We start from the raw sequence: 6794 nt of genomic DNA, 5'->3' as shown, positions 1-6794 counted from the left end.
ATATAATTATATATATATTATATATATATATATATATATATATATATATATATATATATATATATATATATATATTATATTATATTCTTGTGCATAGTTGACTTGTAATTTTAGCTCCGTTGAGTTGTACGTTGATGCTCGGTTTATGTCTCAGTTTCGAATTTTCGAACGCCTTTTCGTAAATTTAGATATCTTGTACTTTGCGTTTCGCGGCTTGTACTCTTGTCATTTTTAGGCGTTTCTCATCAAAAAATTGAACCACTTGGATTGTACTTTGTACTTTTTAGCTTTTTGGTCATTTGCGTCTTCAAATCGTCGTTTTCTTCTTTTGTCTTCGTACTTATTTATTTAAATGAATATTACATAAAAATAGAACAATTGCAACTAAAAGCTTGTCTTTCTGGAAGGATAATGCTATGAAATATATGTTCGTTTTTAGCATTATCAAATATCCCCACACTTGAACGTTGCTTGTCCTCAAGCAATACAGAACTTTGAAACTAAATCACACTTCACTCGAATCACTTTTTTATTCTCACACTTTATACATCGGTGATTTTAATACGGTGGTATAAACAATGATAGTAACGATATGGTTTACAGTCCCACATGACTATGAAAATTTAGATCCTTTAAGAAATTGAATCTTTATGAAAATATTTGATCTTTTGAAAATTCATTCTAGCTTTTACCCTAGATAAGTTTTCTGGAATAACCCTTCACCGGTGTTTACAAAATATTTTTGTGGGTTTTGTGAGTTTCAGATTTGAAAATTTTAGCTCAAAACTTATGGTTTTGTGTCACCCACTTGATAATCCTTGTATTAGGAAAGCAACACATCCAGTATACTTGCTCCGTATATTACCTTTTGGTAAACTACCGTCCAGTTGTAAAGGAAAGCGATGAACAAGCAACTGTTAAGGCAATGTCTAATGACATGCAGATGTTCATGGTCCACAACGTGTCGGATGCAATTACTATTCTTTGTAGGAGAAATAGTAAAGATCACCCTATAATTTTTTTGGTCTGGCACAAGGTCCTGTCTTCGACCATGCTATGCAACCACCGTTCTTATGGTTGACACCCGATTTGGTTCAGGTGACCTAATGATTTTGATGAATTCTTAGGATTTTACGTTCAATGGTAATGAACGCAATGAAAATAGGGTTTTCAGAAAACAAATCGGATTTAATTTGATCAAAATATTTTCTCGTTCAAGCTCGAGTTTAGATATCATTAAATTCCATGAGTTTGAATTCTCAATCTTTAAGGTCAATCTCAAGGATTGAGTAATATCAGTCTTAAAACCTGATTTTTAATCTTTAAGGAGATTATCTGTGATGACCCGGAAATTTCTGACCAAATTTAAACTTAATCTTTGTATGATTAACGTTTCCGACACGATAAGTACAGTCTGTAATGTTGAGTCACGAAAGTTTTGGAACTATATTCATATAATCAATTATTCTTTGACTGTTCTCGACGATTCACAAACTATATATATATATATATATATATATATATATATATATATATATATATATATATATATATATATATATATATATATATATATATATATATATATATAACTTAATGTGCATATATATATATATATATATATATATATATATATATATATATATATATATATATATATGATTACAAGTTATTTAGTAAACGATAGTAACATTCATTTGTTAATTCGATTGATATTTAGATAAGTGAACTAAAACGTTTAAGATGAACAAATAAAACACTAATTTGCTACAGTATTTTCGAATTGCTACAGTACCCAAAAATGCTACAGTGTTTTCAAAAATCACTATTTGCTAAAGTAAAACACTATTTCAAGATGAAAATGTATATATATATTTTACAAAGTGATAAAATAAAATATTAACTTAATCTTAAAAACGATTTGATATTAAATATATATTAACAAATAGCGAGACGATGATTTAAAGAAGTAAATGACCAAAACACTCAAATGTATAAATTATATTTCGAGTGATATAATTTAGGGATAATTTAAAGCTATATTTTAACAAAGGTACGTGTTCCAAAATGTAAATTACAAGTTTTCACAGCATACGAAGGGACACTCGAAAAACCAGAACCGGGACATAAGTCACGTGATGACGTACGACTTATCGGAACAAAAATTACAAGTCAACTATGCACGTGAATTTAATATAATATATAATTAATTATATAAATTATATATTATAAATATAATTAATAAATATGTCGATAAGCGTAGGACAAAACTGATGTGAGCTGGATTTTTCAGCCATGCGATCGCATGGCAAACCAGTGCAAACCCCATGCGATCGCATGGGGTACTTTTTCAGGCCAGGTCCTATAAATTCATTCATTTTCTGTTTTGATCGAACATATATCTTTCCATCTACTCTCTCTGTATTATTATTATTATTTATATTATTATTATTATTATTATTATTATTATTATTATTATTATTATTATTATTATTTAGATTAATAATATTAATCTTATTATTATTAGTATTAGTATTATCAGATATCGTTACCGTTATTATTAGTATTTTACATAAAATATTACGACGAGGTTATGGCCAAACAATTTCAAAATGGGTTTTCGAGCGGGATAAAGCTAAGGAAATTATGGGTTATAGCCATGGAGGTTATGGGTATGATTTGAGGGTTTTGCTTGTGAGTCAAACTAGTGTTTATCATCTCTGTTGCGTCTGCGTACTTTCCTACAATATTGAATCTCAATATTGATACGTAAGCACTCATATCTTATCTTTTATATATTAATAATGTATCCATGTCTAGTCCTCAAGTATATATGTTTATGCATGCTTATATGCTAAATTTCGTCATTAAACAGTTTACGATGAATCACGAATTAAATACATATATTACTGATAAAAGGTATATGATATGCATGTTTTTGGAAAGCTGGCGAAAAATCAATAACTTTTCATTTAGAAATCGCGCAATTTCGGTGAACGAATCAAAAGATATGATCAACTGAATTATGATTGACGTTAATTGGAATTGCTTTTGAATCTGCAATTAATATTTAAACAACTTGTTTGTAAGATTGATAAATTAGATTTTTAAATATTACCAACCGAGTAAATGAATCCTTATATAAGGCACGTCTCGTTTTGTTAAACTATTGTCAAAATTGACTTTTTGAAACGACTTTGGATTACTTTTGTATGTCGATCTCGAGCATTAGGATTGTGATACACTATGACCTGACCTAGCTTGATAGACATTTATTGACCAACATATGTTCTCTAGGTTGAGATCTACGATTATTTGGTAATCCGAGTTTCAGTCATATTTTGGTGAACGACTTTATATGCTGCTAAGGTGAGTTTAATTTGCTCCCTTTTTAATTGCTTTTGCAATCTATATTTTTGGGCTGAGAATACATGCACTTTATTTTTAAACGCAATGGATACAAGTACATACTAAATTCTACACCGAGTTTGAACCGAAAATCCCTTAGCTTTGGTAACTAGTAACTGCCGGTTATAAGAACTGGTGGGCGCGAGTAGTAGTATATGGATCCATAGGGCTTGATATCCCCGTCCGAGCTAGAGCACTAGCCTTTTACGGACGTATGCTATTTGAGAAGTGTACACGTTGGTTTGCGTGTATTATTAAGATGATTATACAAAGGGTATAAATTATATATACGTTAAGTTTAGTTACCAGGGTGCTCAATTTCGTAGAATATTTTGATAAATGTTTCTGGATGAAACAATTGAAAACTTGTGATTCACCTTTATATACAGATTATGCGCAACATTAAAACTATGAACTCACCAACCTTTGTTTTGACACTTTTAAGCATGTTTATTCTCAGGTTTCTAGAAGTCTTCCGCTGTTTGCTTATATGTGATACAAGCTATGTGCATAGAGTCATGCATGCTTTATTCAAGAAAACTTTGCATTCATAAAATCATCACCGTGTATCTTATTTTGACTTCATTGTCAACGGATGTATTATGGTAAATTATTATTTATGGTGATTGTCTATATGTAAAAATCATCAAACGTTGAAAACCTTAGAAATTGATATTCATTTATTGTGTACCTTTTGAAAAGAATGCAATGTTTACAAAACGTATCATATAGAGGTCAAATACCTCGCAATGAAATCAATGAATGATGTGTTCGTCCAGATGGATTTGGAAGGGTCGTCACAGTTGGTATCAGAGCGTTGGTCCTAGTGAACCAGGTCTTGCATAAGTGTGTCTAACTGATAGTTGTTAGGATGCATTAGTAAGTCTGGACTTCGACTGTGTCTGCATGTCAAAAGTTTTGCTTATCATTTCTTGTCAGAAATTACATGTCTATCATCTTAAGTCTAAACGCGTCTTATTACATTAATTGCATAGATAGTGTATAGACAAAATTCATATCTTGGCATATCTATTACAGTAAACTTTGACTGCCATCTTCCGAAAATTTCTCAGTAATTTACGGGATTTTGGTATTATATATACATATGCAAATTATGTATTAAAGAGTACCAATCTAAATTCAATAATCTATTTCATATCAAAAATAAACTATCTAATTATACAAGATGGATTCCGTATCTAGTTCAAATTCCTTAAATTCCGACAGCTATTCTGATATTAATATTCACCTGAACTCTGAAGAAAGTGTAACCGGAATGGATCAACCAATCAGCCATTACCTATTCTGGATGAATTGGGGATGGGTTCGTAGCCTACTTAATCATTGGAGACAAGAAGAAGGTGATCCCTTCCATCCACCACATTCACCTCTTGGCGAAGAACCTGAAGCACTTACTGGCGAACCTATTCGTAATACTATTTTCTCTCTCATTTCCAGGGTATCTCATCATGATTATATACTATCCCATATTATAAATCTTATTTATTCGATCGTCCGAACTACCAATCATCCCGGTATAATAGAAGAAGTCAACGAGCTTCGCGCTCGGGTAGTGGCTTTGGAGAATATGTTGCAAAGATTACAAACACCAGCAGCATCACCGGCATCAACAGTACCACCATCATCAACACCAACAGTATCATTACCACCACCAACAACAACATCCGCTTTCCACACCTCAACATCACAATCTGTACCTCGAACATCAACGTCATACACACCATAGATACCAAGGAATACCAACAATAACAAACGATGAAGTATTGATTCATAACTTCATCGAAGAAATATTCTGCAGAGAATATGTAGTTTCTAAAAGTTTTAGAGATTATATATTCTAGTCCTAGTCGAAAACCAGATGAGATTAATATTATGTTAACTCATTAAATCCATGATTACATCTAAAGAAAATATATATGTAGGTATATTCTCATAAAGATTGTAACTAAGAAAATTCTGTTGTACAAACTGTTAATGGTGAGAATATTTTAACGGGTAGGTAATACCCGAGAGATATATAAATTCACAAATAATATGTTGCATTCTTCGATTCTGATTCAACAAATCATCAACTATACTCACTACTTTCACATCAAGATATACTCTTTCATAGAAATCAAAACAACCATACTCATCAAATTCAATTACATATTCTGATTTTAACATATTAGAATCCAAGTCAAGATATAACTGATATCATCACTCTTAGATTCCTACATCTTTCAAATCTATACTTTGACTTCAAAATTGTACTAGAACATTATATGTATATATATAACATTCATCTCTTAGAATTATGAGCTTTCATTCTGAAAATCTGAAAAGCAACCAGTCTACGAATCAATACTCTGAAATCTTGAAAAATGCTGATGAAGCAGCAAAAACTGTAAACGACCTTAACAGTCAAAAGTTTGATGATAAAGAGTAGTGTGTTGGAAAAGCACAGAAAAAGAGAAAGTTTGGTACTGAAAAACGGATTGAGCAAAGTATGAAGGAGGCTGTGGACAAATCACAAAGAATAAACCTGCCTTCAAAGAATCTAAATGATTCATTATCTGCTGAAGCCATTAACGAATACCTTGCTTCCGAATCTAAACCCTTGCGGACAATATTCTTCATCATCCTCTGATATTAGAAATTCTAAGATATCATCGTATCTTTCATTATAAATATTCTCCATATTTCTGGAGATAATTCCATAATCATTCTTATCGGAAATCAATTTTCTCCTTGCGATATCTGTGTAACATCATAAAAGAAACTATTTTAGTTTCTAAATTTTGAAACCTTCGAGTTTAAAATATGAATATTTTTGAAGTGGTGTTGGGAGCTGAAGCATGAGTTAGTATAATATAATGACACTTGATCAACGTGATTATATTACAGTAAGTCATGCTGAGTTTCTAATGAAACATGATGATTCACAGTCCATACCGTCATCATGTGCCATGTTACACCACTCTTACATTCTACCCAATCTCCAAACATATTAAGAACATATCTTCTTGATAGTTCTATCTTTCCGGATATTCTGGTAATTTGACAAATCAAGATCGTGCCATTACGTTTACCTTCTCAGAACATTAACTATGTCCATCCAAAACTTCATACCTATGAATTCTGGACCATTATTCGCTTGACTTGAAGTCGGGAAGGAAAAACGAAAGAATGGAGCTTCTAAATATAAGGGAAAAATATAAAGCCTGACAACAACACATATATTACAAACCGTGTATATCAATGCATATAGCAATATAAAGACATGGGAGAATGAAAAATACTATAACTCCAAGGTAGTGGTAGAAGAAAATAACTTCCTCTGGTGGTAGATGAAACAGAAGAATGACAAATATGAAAGTTAGGAG

This window comes from Rutidosis leptorrhynchoides, chromosome 7, assembly GCF_046630445.1.
Source record: "Rutidosis leptorrhynchoides isolate AG116_Rl617_1_P2 chromosome 7, CSIRO_AGI_Rlap_v1, whole genome shotgun sequence".
Classification (NCBI taxonomy): domain Eukaryota; kingdom Viridiplantae; phylum Streptophyta; class Magnoliopsida; order Asterales; family Asteraceae; genus Rutidosis; species Rutidosis leptorrhynchoides.
Note: the sequence above shows the minus strand (reverse complement) of the source record.